At 35.8% G+C, this 14,887-nt stretch overlaps 1 pseudogene; it reads left to right on the forward strand.

Moving 5' to 3' along the window:
- The first annotated feature begins 6,711 nt into the window (after positions 1–6,711).
- Positions 6,712–10,251, forward strand: LOC121312634 (annotated as a pseudogene).
- The last annotated feature ends 4,636 nt before the right edge of the window (positions 10,252–14,887 follow it).

A 14,887-nucleotide genomic window follows, 5' to 3' on the forward strand; every position in this document is an offset into this window, starting at 1 on the left:
TAAAGGGCATTCAGAATAGAAAATAGGAGGCATTTTTTTACACAAAGAATCGTGAGGGTGTTGAATCAACTCCCCAGTAATGTTGTTAAGCTGACACCCTGGGATCCTTCACTAAGCTGCTTGATGAGATTTTGGGAAACATTAATCTACTAACACCAAATGAGCAAATATGGGCCGAATGCCTCCTCCGCTTTTTGTAAACTTTGCTTAGTTCTAAAGTAGTTCATGTTTGGCAGTGAATAAGCATTTTTGTTACTTAAAAAAAAAAGTGAGCGGAGGTGCTGACTTTCTCAGTTTTCCAGACAGGAACATTTCATGGTACCTTTGTAAACACTGTGGAATTGGACGTGCCAGTTTGTGTCAGCCTAACCGGAAGGCGATGCACTTCAATGATTGAAAACACAAAGACCCAAACATATAATCAGCTATAGCCTGGGTGCCACCTGCTATTAACAAGTTCTTGCTCTGCGCCGTATTTTAAAGGCAGAGGTTTACTACTAATACAGTTGTAAACCCAACCACCAGATTTACTAAACTTTTTTTTTTTTTTTTATATTAACCACATAATTCCATTTCCTCGTGTTATTTCAAGTTAGAGTTTAATTGAATAAATTATTAAACAACAACAAAATAGGACAAGATGTCACGTTTGTGAAAACTGCTCTCTTAGAAGTTTGTCCTTTATTCACAATATCGCACCCACCTTTGTCCTATGCCCGGTGTCCATATTCTCCGTGCCTAAGCGGTGCATCATGGGAATCCAAAGAGTTCCGGTAGCGACTTTCCCTCAATCTATACTACACATGTAAATTGTGCCCCATTTCCTGTTCCAAACCTTCTCTTTTTAAAACGATTGTGTTTTGAAACACGATTCACCTATATTTATGCAGACAACCCCCCCCATTAACACATACGTGTTATTATTTCTACAATCGATATTTTCACCTGGCCTGACAAGAGCTCTTTATCGCCGAAATGCTGTTAGAAATTGCCACTGTCATGCATATTCATGAGCATTGATGACGGGTGGGGTCAGGAAACGGGTACATTAGCAGTATTATTAATTTTATTATTATTATTATTATTATATTACATTATTATTATTATTATTATTATCACTACTACAAATAGTACTAATGCCTCGGAGATGTTCTGCATTTAATTGCGGCAACACAGTAAAAAAAAAAAGTAAATATATACCCTTTCAATTTTCCGCCGGATGATCTTTTTTGTAAGTTTCACAAGGCCGGAATTCATCTTTTTATTTATATACAGTAGATGCTGCTTGGGAGCCATCAAAAAGCTGTCATTATCTGAAAGCTGTCAATAAGCAAAAAAAACCATAGTATAGGATTGATTCCTGTAAAAATGTTACTAACCAAAAGTTATCTTTAATCGGAGTTGCTAATAAGCGGCAACTATTGTATAAACGCATAATTAAAAATGCATCGCTATTTATGTCTGTATCTATCAATTATCAATTAAAAAATATATGTCTTTTCTTTAAGAAGCTTGTTATAGTTTGAAGTCTGTTTCATATCCTTTTTTTAGGCACTATTAAAATGTGTCTATTATTACAATACTTTGTATATTTATGTCTTATTAATAAAGCAACCGCTTTATGTAAACATGTTTAAATGTACATATATATATATTTTTTAATGATCGTCTTGTATTTATTCTTAGCTCAGTTCTCAGTTATGGTTGCAATTCATGACTCAGCAGTTTTGAATACTCTAACAATAGTAGTTCTTACAGTATGTATGTTTTACTTCTATCGTCTTAAACTTTATATTTAATTTAATGAAACGGGAGATATACATCGAAATAGCTTTGTACTATCCCTGACTATGCTGCAGCTAAATTGCTAGCTTATTGTTAGACCGCCGCTGTCACTTTCAAACACAAGTGCTTCCGGCAGTGTACTAAACGGCAAAAATAATGATAATAACAATGATAATACAGCAAATTATAAATATATAAAAAACAACGAAAATGAAAGAAAACCACAGAGATAAAGTAACGGGAAATGGGAAAGAACTATGAGGTTTCAACTGGAAATGACAGGAAAAAATAACAATCGCTAAGGAGAAATAAACGTAACAAGTTAATTATAAAAACACATTTTCCTGTTGGGTTAATGGGGGGGGGGGGGGGGGGGGGGGGGGGTGGGGGGGGGGTGTAGACATTTTGAATAAAATGTCTTGTCTTAGGGTTTTACTTTTTGTAAAGTGTTAGAATTTGGTTACACTACAGTCTGAGAAAATGTAATATTTCTTACCTCAGATTGCCGTTGATCACCTCTCTGAGCTCGAGCTATTTAAATAAATAAATAAATCTACCTGCCTGGCAAACGCCTCTGCACGCGCCGGTCGTTATTCCCATTTCACCCAGTGAGAATGAACTGGTGCCAGTGGCAGAACGGCATCTAAACAATTGGGTTGTGGTTTTCTTCTAATGTTATTTTTAAAACATAGATATACACAGAAAATAAATGATATCATTATATTTTAGAATTAAATTATATTTATAATTTTGTATATGTAATGATATTCAGAGAGGAGATGCATAAATAAATACTTAATCAAACTGCAATCTATAAAAAAACGTATATGGAGATCTGCCATTCTTTGTAGAACTACATAAATTATGTTAATCTCTATATATTTCTATAGATGTTTCCTCAACATTCATATAACTATAGAGATTCCAAAATTTTATATAGAATTCTATAGAGATTTTGTCAACCCCCCTAAAACTATAGAGATTTCACAATTTTCTATAAAACAATTTTCACAAGGGGGATCATTACCAGTCACAGCTGTACCAGGAGGGTGGGGGCTGGAGAGGCAGCTCTGCTCAACCCACAGGGAAGGTGCAAAAGAAAACAAATCAAAAACACAAACCAGTGAACAAACACAAATAATTCTAGTGCCACAGAAATCACGCAAAACAACAAATAAAAGAACTCTGAATCTTGTGAAACACAAATAAACAAAATAAAGTAAGCCACACAAACTCAACCAAACAATTGCTCAGAATAATACTGCACAATAACAGACGACTACTAGTAAATACAGTGTAGGAACAGCTGACACAAGCTGCATTAACAATTAGGGTTAAACTTCATAAATAAAGTGTATTCTATGGTTAAAAGGGTATACAATGTTTAATAAAAGCTTTAGAACAAATAATATATAAATAACTAAGCAAGAGAGCTAAAACCACAATTTGAAATAAAGTACAGCATAAATTCACAATTGATTGATAAGTAGACAGAGGGGCGGAGAGTGAGGAATCGCAAAGACAGTGGCAGCAGACTTCAAGGGTGATCTCAACGCAAACAATTCAGTTTCTATACGACCCACAAAACAAACAATCAATTTTGTCACTTTCATTCTATAAACTCCAGAGCACGTCGCAGCCCTGCCCGTCCTCTCTGCGCTCTGACCTCTTGATTCTCTCCAACACAGCATATATATATATAATATATATATATATATATATATTTGTGTGTATATATATATATATATAGTATATATATATAGCAGAAATGACAAACAAGGAAATTAAATTACATGATTAACCAATAGTATAGATCATGCAAGCAGAGAAAATTAACGCAACCAGTTTAATGCGTTTTGTGTTTACATTTGCAACCCACGCATAATCGTCTTCTTATAAATAGAGTAACACACACAACACACACCACACACACACACACACACACACACACACACACACACACAATATAAACAAGCTAAACAATTGAATTCTCCCACATAATCTAGCATATACATTTTCGGACCATAATGAAGTGCAGTTTATTTTTTGAAGTGAAAGTTTATATTGTTGCTATAATCAGTCAAAACTTATTAAAACAACAAATAGCAATAAGAGCTTAAAGGGAAAGTTCCATAATAAAACAACATTCCTATGTGTGTCCTATGACCTGTTAGCCTTGCCGTTTCAATTCATTTTTTTATTTTCCTCAAGACACTTGTTAAATCATGTAAACAGATCCTTTACACAACGTTTGATCATTGTTGTCAATTCTATATTTCTAACCCCATGCTACCGTTTTTTCAGCTTTATTGTGAAATTTACTATTGGTTATTTTACAATTTAATTTTTTATTTTTTTATTTTTTTTATTTTTTTTATATTTTTTTTGCTTGGTGGTTATGGTTGTTTACCTGATCCCAGTCCATTATAGTAATAACCGTGGTTTTCTGATAGGTTATTCGGATCCACACTTACTTTTCAAAAGGAACTAATGATACAGACTTGTTGATTAAAAAGAAAACAAAAAACAGTTTTGAAGGGTTATATTCCAGTGCAATATACATAGCAATTAGCAAATAGAAACATTTTAGCTACTGGGTGAACACACTGGCTTTTAAGTTTCCATTCAGATAGTCCCAGTGCAGTAAAGCAGTGTGAAAGTAAGCCAGACCACATATATATATTTTGGGATTCTCTTGTAACTTCTTTTAGGTTTTGAATAGGTTCACAGAACTTCCTTGCTGCATGAGCTGTTTATTGCACAAGGTTTTATTGTTAGAAAAGAGAAGACCAAAACTGGGTACCGTTTTAACCAATGTGTAAACATTAGCTTTTCATAAATAAAAACACAAAACAAAAACACAATTTGTAACTAAGGAGATTTATTTAGTTTACTGTACTACTATACAGAGCAGATATTTCAGATCATATACCTCCCTCTGCTACCATCATAAATATATAACATTTTTAATTGAACTGGCAACGTAGTCGGTATCGTGTGTTGGAAACATGACAGTGATGTTGTACTGTGATGGAGTAATCCACCATAGCTGTCATACGACACTTTATTAATACAAGTGTTTGTGGTTTTTATTTAGATTAGCAAGGCAGCTACAGAAAGAGGTTCAGTCATCCAATTCTTTACATTTAACAGAAGATCAAAAGGTAGGTTTCTACTTTTGCTGGGGCGCTGTTTCACTGTACAAAACTGAGTATTTTTCATTTGATCAAAGGGAAGAGATCTGATTCGAAAAGCTATTTTCCCCTCGTGATTTGGCAATTACAGCCTTACATTTAATTTATTACTTTTATTTTTTTTTTTTTTTTTTTTAACATATTTGTAATCTATATTCGACTTTTATCATAATATATAATATGTAATTGTGCTTTGGTCCTGAGACGAAAACTCAAGCTGAGTCAGGAAAGTACGGGACAACAGTGTTGAGCAGTAGAGGTAAAAGAGACCTAGGTATAGGGATCGAGCTGACTATAACTAAAAGATTAACAGCAAATAAAGAAGCGGGTTTCGGCGTATAAACGCAATACAGCCTGATTACGCTGCAGGTGGAATTGGGAATGTTCTCTAAGGTAGCGAGGCTGGGGTGGTGTTTTTATTGCAGTTGAACTGGTTTTCTTAGTTCATCGAAATTATTATACTCCTTATTTTGATTATATATATTATAATATTATATATATATATAATATATATAATATATACTATATATATATGTTTTGGTTTGTGACTGGACACATACTTGACTCCTTGTTTTTAGTTTATCAAAATGAGACGCATGAACGTAATGTGGAAGCACTGGCTATTGACTACTTATTTTGTGTCTGGGGCGCCCTCTGGTGTTCTCTGCTTCTCAGTGATATTTCACTTGGATATTTTCTCGGAAGGTTTGTTTTTGCACAGCGGGACCTGTCTGATGGTCTGCTGCTTTGTGGTGATCTTCCGCGATTGCAACTGCACCGCACCCCATAGAATATACAAGGAACACGTTTACTGGAGACGGAGGTTCCTGATTCCACGGCGAGACCCATTTTTATATATGTGTAAACTACTCCTTACCCAGTTCCCTATATTCTTTTCCTCTTCTTACTCTTGTTTTCGTTCCTCTCTATCTTCTCTCCCAGGGGGACTGCAGTGGTGACTGAGGCTTTGGTAGTCTGGCAGCGCAGCAGAAGCCAATCCAGACGAGGCGATGCAATTTCTTGCTCGTGGAGGACTCCAGACTGTGGTTCCTGTTGTCTTGACCATCTTCGATAAAAGCTTTTGCGTGACCTTCGGCTCCGGTTCCACTGTGGGGCTGCTTCCGACTGGCTTTTTAACATTTTTTAGTATTGTTTTAATATTCAGATTTTTCTACCGCAATCAAAGTTCTTTTACTATTTCCCAGTTGCGTGCCTCTTTGTTGCGCATCTGGTGTGTGGACCCCGGATTGAAAGGAACCTGCGTTGAGAAAAGAAAGTGTTTAGAAGTAATTGGTACTTACCTGAGTGCGAAGTCTTCTGTGTAGTACTACTAGGGGAAGTATTTCCCAGTGAGTTGGTGCTCACTAGCCAACCACCAGGTGGTGTAGTCCAGGAAGAAGATAGCCAAAGGTGACAGCTACCTGTTACACATGCACTGCTAAGGTTCTTCATATAATACAAACAAGTACACATTTGTAAAGATAAATACAGAATAAGAATCAGGCTACTTTATTTCTGATTACACTACTTGTGTCCCTGTATCTTTTTTTAAACAGTGCTTTGAAGAATAAAAGTAAACAAATCTGTTAAATGCTTCCCTGCTTTTACCAGCCAATAAACCTCTGCCAGTGAGTGAGGGCAGCCACCAAGTAAACGGATGCATTCCGGTTTCACTGTAACATAGCATAGAAACAGTTCTCGGGGAGATTCAAAGGATCTTCCAGTACAGACGATGTGCGTACATGCACTCAAAGAAAAGAGACCACAACCCCTAAAACAGCTCTATACATATATAATTACATCAGTCTTGGGATTTATGTGTTTCTGTCTTTGCAGAAAACATTAGGGAAAGTTGCAACATGCCTTGAATTGCGGAGTGCAGCTTTGGAGGTATGTGTCAGATTAATTTTGACTTTTTTTTTTAATTTGCAAAATCAGAAGAAACAAATCAGTACAGTCATTGTAGATATAAATACATGATTGCAAATGTATTAGATGTTCCGCCCTTAGCATATATGCTGTTTTTCACATACAGTGCTTTAGATTAAAGCTGTACCCTTTTACTAGCCACTTCCTGTACTGTAGTAAGACTGAATAATGACTGTCACATAAAACAAGTTTGTTTCCAGTACAGAATGGCATTATTGGGGGTGATGTATGTGATGTATTGTCTTTCTGTTTCCTTTAATGTAGTCCAGCCATCCTGAAGAGTTCAAGCTGGAAGATTTGGAAAAACTGGAACCTAGTATGTACTTTTTAAACTGAACTGTATGCAATTATTACATTACAAAAACACACAGCCAGCATAATAAAGACATTGTAAAAAAAAACCCCAAAAAAACATGTAGTTTAAACATTTGGTAAATTGCTATTCATTTTATTTTTTACAACTGCCATATCTTATGATTTAGTGTTTCCAGTTTACAAATGATGATGTTGTCCTATTTAAAAACTCATCTTGGCGTCCTTTTTTGAAATTTCTCTTTTTTTTTTAACGCTATTTTAAATGATGCAGCAATACAATGTTGGGGATAGATATTCAGTGGAATCGCACCACCCTAATGGTACAGCAATAGACAGAGTGGCAGCGTGTAACGAGAGTCTCTTTTGGGAGGGTAAGGTGTTCTGACCAGAGTTCTTGGGCAGCTTTTGATTGGAATATTGAGGGTTAACCTGGCATCCTTATTAAGAATTGCCATAGCGATCAGTGTGTTCCCAGTTGTTTCTCTACTTCTGCTTGACAGGACACAGGTGCAACCGAGACGTGTGATCAATGTATAGATTACTTTATAATGTAGTTTATGTACAAGTCAAAAAAACCTTAAATGTCATTTTATGTTTGTTTCTTCTCTTTATCAACAGTCATTAAGTATTCTGACTTTTAGCAAAGATTTTCCTTTTAATGTTCAGCCAGTCCCTGTAAGGTAATTTTAAGATTAGTCACCTGTTTTACATTTGTTTTTAAATATATATTTGTAATACTTTGTTGCATTGCAGGTAAGACTCAAATGAAGTTATTTCTGGCTTATTTATGCACATAACAGAGGTCACTAGTGGAAGTGTACAAAACTCAGTGCAATACAGTGATCCACTGTGGGATCATAGAAAACATACAGGGAAACTTTAAAAGTTGCTATTAAATGCTTACCTGCATCGCTTGCATTCATTATCACTACTTTGATAATGAATTACATAAGTGTACAAACCTGCCCTGACTTTCCCCAAAATCAAAAAGTGTCTAGGGTGCAAAAGTGCATTATGTTTTAGCATCTATAGAAAGACTAGAAAAATCACCAAAACTGACCATTATCATTTGAAAAAGTAACCTCCAGGCACTGGGCTGTTAATCGTTAAAGTAGACTGGATAAGCAAAGTGTGGGCTTTTCATACAGAGGTATAAACTGTATTTATTGCAAAAAATATATAATGCATTTGAATTTTTTTCCTTTTATTTAAAGGAAGATTTTAGCACTTGGTGAGGAAGAGAATTTAGTTACAGGAAGAGGAGGATGCTGGAGCAGGATCACCAGATTCCTTCACCACAAGAGTGCCTGGTAAAATTATTATTATTATTCACAAGGGATCTAAAGTGGCTGTTGTTGAGGTAAGGATTTACTCTAGCTTTAGCATTATTGAAAATACAGTAAAACGGTTGCCTAAAAACTGCTGGGATCCCCCGAGTGGCTCCCCTGGTAAAAGCACAGCCGCATGGTGTGCAGGGCAAGTCATACAGCGCAGGTTTGCATCCTGGCTGTGCTGAGTCACCAAAAAAAATTCTTGGACATTCCAAATTGGAGAGAATTATATTTATCAAAAAATGAAACACTGAGACTGCTAAAGATAATTGTTGGAAGGTACTACACAGATATTACAATTTTAACAAATACATTAAACTGCTATTACTATTAGGAACTGGATCCAAGCAATATGTGTAATAGGCTTTCAGAAATCTTAACTGGCATGCATTAAATTGAAGATTGAGAAATACAGTATTGATATCATGTCTGATTTAGTTACAGTACTAATACTGCTGTGTAATATGTGACTGTTTTGTTTCATGCTGTTTTTGGTTGGTCCTGCACGTAGCTTCATCATTCACTCTCCTAACCTCCTGTTGCACTCATCGGAGCTTTCGAAGGTATAGTAACATTGTTCATATTGTGCTATACATTTTTTTTTTGGAATGCTCTTGCATTGGCTGTTTGTTCTCGTACTGTTTAGTATATTGTTGCAGTACATAATGTAAATACTGTGGAATACATTTGTTTGTCCTTAAACCTCTAAGAGATGCATGTAATTAATTGCTAAAAAAAAAATTCTATTGTGAATATATATTCTAATGCTTTTTGTTGTTTTCAACATGAATTAGTCATTAGGGTTGACATCTTAGTAACCTTGTATTGCTGTGAGGGGCACGAGTAATCTGTAAATAATGACTTTTTGATGCAAACTGTGATTCTATTTGCCTAATGCAAAATGATTTGTTTTCATTGTCAGGCACTTTGTTACCATGGTTACCTTCTGAACCAGAAATGACACTACTTACAATTAATATAGACTAGTTTAGACTCAGATGCTGGACAATGCTTTGATCCCTACATGAGCGTTAGCATGAAGGGTGGCTTTTATTTTTTCTAAATATTTTGGCTTGTGATTCAGAACATACTCTACAATTGTTAGGCTGTTCTAATAAAAGGGTTTATATTAATCAACAATATTACTATTTTATTAGACATTTATAAACAGTCTTAGTTTGTCCGTGTAACAAATGTTAGTTTTTGAAATACATTTTTTGATATACAGATTATAATTTTTTTGTTATGCAGATTACACACTTTTTGGTGATTGTAGTTATGAAATTTCAAATTGGACAGGAATACAGGTGCTTGATCAGTCTTGCTCTGACTAGGCACTAAATCCCACTTGGAGGGGTTTGATAGACAACACCTCTGTTGTTTACCATTTAAACCACTTCAACATGAGACCATATTACTATGTTAATAATGTTTACTTGTATTGAAATTAGTTGACACAACCTTCAGTCAGCAACATTTGTAGCTGAACACTATCATTTTGTGATGCTGTTTTAATTTTCAGTAAATAGATATTTTTTCAGACAAATTTGAATGGGATTGATTTGAACCATATGCAAGACACTCCCTTGGTTTCATGAAAGGAAGATACATACATTCATTTTAACGTGGACATAGAAATTCAAAAACTTCTGGAAAAACTACCTAAAGGTTTGTTCCCTATCTTGCCACTTGACTGAAGTTATTTCGATGTTGACCTATTGTTGCATTGAAATATGTATTGCACAGTAATAGGCCACACAGAAGTGATCTATGTTTTCATTTAAGATTTGCTTGAATTCCAAACACAGTTTGACAAGACATCAGTATAATAATGAATTTATTTTTTACTATTGTACAGAATTTAAAAATAAAAGAACAGAAACAGTTTTTTGCTCTGCTTAGTTGAATAAAATACCACCATTAGGTGAAATTTATGGCCCATTCTGTGAATTTGAGAAGTCTCCGGGTTGCATCTGTTGTGGTGGCAAACTAGGGCCTGGAGGATAGTCCCTTGGGCTCATCTGTTGTGGTACTGGGGGGCCTGCTTTGAAGTCTCTGGGACCCATCTGTGGTGGTGGACCTTGTGGGCCTGGATAGTCTCTCATGCCTGGTGGAGGAACAGTCCCAGGAAGCATGTTTTTGGGTGGAAAGGGATAGTCCCAAGGTCGCTGTTCCATGTGTAACACCAACGAGGCAATTGGTCTCATTCCCAGGTGCAAAAATCCACGTTAGGGAAGCCAAATGGATGGGAGTCCTGGTCCAATAGTCTTCTGGGTTGGCGGTGCCCCCTCCAACCAGTGTTAGATCTCGGATCTTTAAAAAAAAAAAAAAAAAAAAAAAAGTTTTTAGGATTATTTGTGATGCAAAGATACGATGATTAATATACTGTTAGATCACAATATTTTTTGTACCTGCTTACGATACGTGAAAAGTTGGGGTTATACCCAATATGGTAAATATAATGGACCGTTAAAAGCACTTTCCAAAAAGATTTTTTATTTATTTATTTGCTTTTAATGGTGTTTCCTGTCTAGTTGTGTTTTCTTTACCTTTGCCTCCCCCACTTACTAGGACCTCTATATTAGTCTGATTTTAAGTGGATTTCCATATAAAGCCCTGGTACAAATAATTAGCCATGACTGAGATATTCCAGTTACAAAAAACATTGCCTAATTAATCACATAAATAAATGTGGTATACAAAAAATGCTTAAAGTATTACCACTCCAGGGCGGAGCAGGCCCATATAGCATGCGACCATAGGGTCCTCTAACTGGATGTGGAGGTCTGTAGCGAGGGCCTGGGACAGGTAGAGGATGCCCAGCGAAGGGCAGAGGGCCATATCCGTTGGGAGGTCTGGTCATTGGTGGAGGGGCAAATCCTTTTGATGGTGGTGGATGTGCAGGACCGGTCACTGGTGAATTCATGATCGGAGCCCCTGGAAATGATGGTGCATCTTCAGCTTTAGAGTTCATCTAAAAAAATGAATTAAAAAAAATCAATTACTTGGCTTAATTTAAACAAAGCAGGTGCACTTGGGAAAAGCTGTTGAACCATGCCCTCTTCCGTTAGTGATGTATGTTATAATCCACATTTCTGGTGTGCTCCCCATATAAATACATACATTTTTATAAAGCATATCAGTCCCCACAATTAGTTACATACACCATGCAACCCTGCTCTGTATACTCACAGTAGCTGGTTCTTTTGGTGGGGAAGAAGATAAAGCCTGAGGTTCAACAGGAATTTTATCAACAGGGATTTGCTTTTGAACAGAAGAGGAAAAAGTGAATGAAGAAAGAAAAAATACAGGACAGAGATACAAGAAGGGACAACTTATGTTGTATTACTAGTTATCAAACCATCTCGCTGACTTACCGAGTCATCCAATGGAATGCTAGGCGAGGAAGTCCTTGGGCCACTAGAAATCAATGGTGGGGCACATACTCCAACATCTAGAACATAAATAAAATGTACTTATGAGTTAGTTACAATTCAGGCCAACATAATACAGTTCTCTGCGGACATTTTATTTAGTAAATTTTTCGTAGCATAGGAACTAGGCATGTGCATAACCTGCTCTGAACGAGGGGTAATTTCCACGGGTGCAGTTGCCAAAAGTCACGCTCGACCTTCAAGGTCCACCCCAGAAGAACCTGGTCTTGCCAATTGGACCATGACAATGTGATCACTTTGAAAGAATAAATGTTACAATTGTATTAACTTCTGGAATTCTTTAAACAAAATGTAAGTGACAAAAACAATTTTGCCACAGAAAAATGTCAAGTTTAAAATGAACACATTTTAAAGTGAATTTAAAATAGTTTTAGGACTTCTTGGACAGTATGTCATTTTAAAATGATATACATCTACATATCTGAATTGTGAATTAAGTATTTCATTGAGCAATGTTTTGATTTGGAGGAAATTAGCATTTATTTTCAACAAACTTGTTGGGGTGGGACCAGGTGACCCTTTGGTCGCACTTATGTAAAACTTTTTACCTTTGGGAGCTGGGACGTACCACTTTTTTTTTTTTTTGCAAAAAAAAAAAAAAAAAAAGAATCATTTTCCCTTTCTCCCAACGTTTGGTTTAAAATTTTTTGGTTTAGAAAATAAAATGAGCAAGTGCTGTATGTATATGAAGATTAGAAGCAGGGGTTACAGTACCGCACGATCTGTGTTTGGAACGTGAACAGTAGATCAGCAGCAGGTAGGAAGTGTTCAAACAATTTGTTAGATAATTATAAATACAGTCATTGCAGTGAGTATGTCTCAAACTTGAATATTGGTTGTCTTAGAATCCTTCTGCCTATCATTTGGCATCTCCAACTGAAAAACTGAATTGCTCTTAACATATACAGTTGTGTATACAGAGAAGCATCTCTACAATGTATTCAATTATTTGGAAGAAAAAAGTAGTTTTAAAAAGTTTTTATGGTAAGGGTTACAATGCTCTTAACATATACAGTTGTGTATACAGAGAAGCATCTCTACAATGTATTAAATTATTTGGAAAAAAAAAGTAGTTTTAAAAAGTTTTTATGGTAAGGGTTACAATTCTACTGGTTAGACTACCTGACTTACCGAAGGGTTCTCTTCTGCCCACAGGAGCAGAATGAGGGTGCCCAGGGCCCTCAATCATTGGTGGGTGGGAAGGGTCACCTCCACTCACAGGAGGTGGGCCATAGCAGTTGTTATGGTTCAGTGTGCCTGGTTTTAAAAAGAAAATACAATTACCATATCATATGATCAAGGTGATATGAACCTAAAAACACAAAAGGGAAAAATATTAGTTTTAAAAAAATAACGCTGGTCTCATTAGTGAAAATGTGAAAATGTAACAACCCAATCTTACCTCTATGTGGTGGTGGGATCTGTCTATCTGGGCGGCCAGGGGTTGATTTAATTAGGGAAGTTCTTTGGATTTCTTTGAGTTTATCATTAACTTCAACAAGTCTGGGGAAAATAGAAAGAATGGTTCACTAGCCATAATTTCAAATACACTTATTTCCTAGAAATAATAATAGAAATGCAAAAGAATGCATTACACATGGATTGAACTTACAACAAATATGCCTGCTAACCAGTATTTTATTATTTATTTATTTTTTTTAAAAAGCCTACTATGGTTATCCACTTGAACTGTCTACACATTTGCCATTACTCTTACACTTTAGTGAGGAACCACGTATTGGTCTTCCCTGGTCCAAGGTCTTGACGCACAATAAATTGTTTTTTATAAAGAAGTTTTTTCGTCCCTATGACACAACTAATCGTATCCCTCCAATGTGAGTTAATATTTATCAACGTTTTTGTTTTTGTCCTTTGCTTCACCTTACTTTGAAAATTCCGTACACGTTGAATCTCCATCATCCCTGGTGCTCCTCCCTTCACACATAATTTTGAAAAACAGAATTAGAATGGTGCATTCTGGCACATTTTTGCATGGTTTAAGCATATGCTAGACTAGTAGTGGTCTGCTTGCAGTGTCTGACAAAGTACTCCATTAGAGCAGTGAAGGAGCTTTACTTCAGCGTTGCTCACAGCAAGACAAGACAACAAGAATTGACTGTTGGAGTACAAGGCCCGCAAACAAGGGACTGGCTTGAAAAATGGGGGGGAATTGGGGGACTGCAACTTTTTATTTATCCGACAGCATGATTGTAATAAGAAGACCTGGGTTACAAAATTTTTTTTTTTTTTTTACTGAAAAACAAAACTATGAAGTTCAAATTGCAGCATGTTCATTCTGCTATTTTCAATAGTAAATACACCACAGCAAGCACAGTGGCATATTTTAGATATTTGTAATAGCACAATGTGGAGAGCTAAATTTAGTGAATTACAGTATTCTGAAAACCCTGTTAGTGTATGCTTTTTATGACAAAATGTATGCAAGTATCAGTTTAGTAGATGCTAGGTATTTGCTATGGTATGAATTTTTGGTATTGACTAGGAAGTGAGGTATTTTACACCTATTACACTTTTGTTTTAAATCACAAAGCAATTCATTCTGTTTTGAGGATTACTCGATACACAATGAATTACTTTGATAAGATTTCCCTCTGGTGTGGAACGGTAGAAGATGACACTCTCCCTAGGGCAGTGGTTCTCAAACGTATTTTTCGCGGACCACTGGATGATTTTTTATTTAATTTTTTTTTTTTTAAATCTCGACGGACCACACAATAAACCGTATAGCTTACTGAAAAATAAGCGCACAGGAAAATATCAGTAATATTAAAAGAACCGTTTGCCTTCCTTTGTTTTAATGTGCTGGGTGGGCCTGTTTCTGTGGGCAAAGTTATTTTAAAATTTGAGTTTTAAAAAA

Source organism: Polyodon spathula, unplaced genomic scaffold (genome assembly GCF_017654505.1).
Source record: "Polyodon spathula isolate WHYD16114869_AA unplaced genomic scaffold, ASM1765450v1 scaffolds_4189, whole genome shotgun sequence".
Classification (NCBI taxonomy): domain Eukaryota; kingdom Metazoa; phylum Chordata; class Actinopteri; order Acipenseriformes; family Polyodontidae; genus Polyodon; species Polyodon spathula.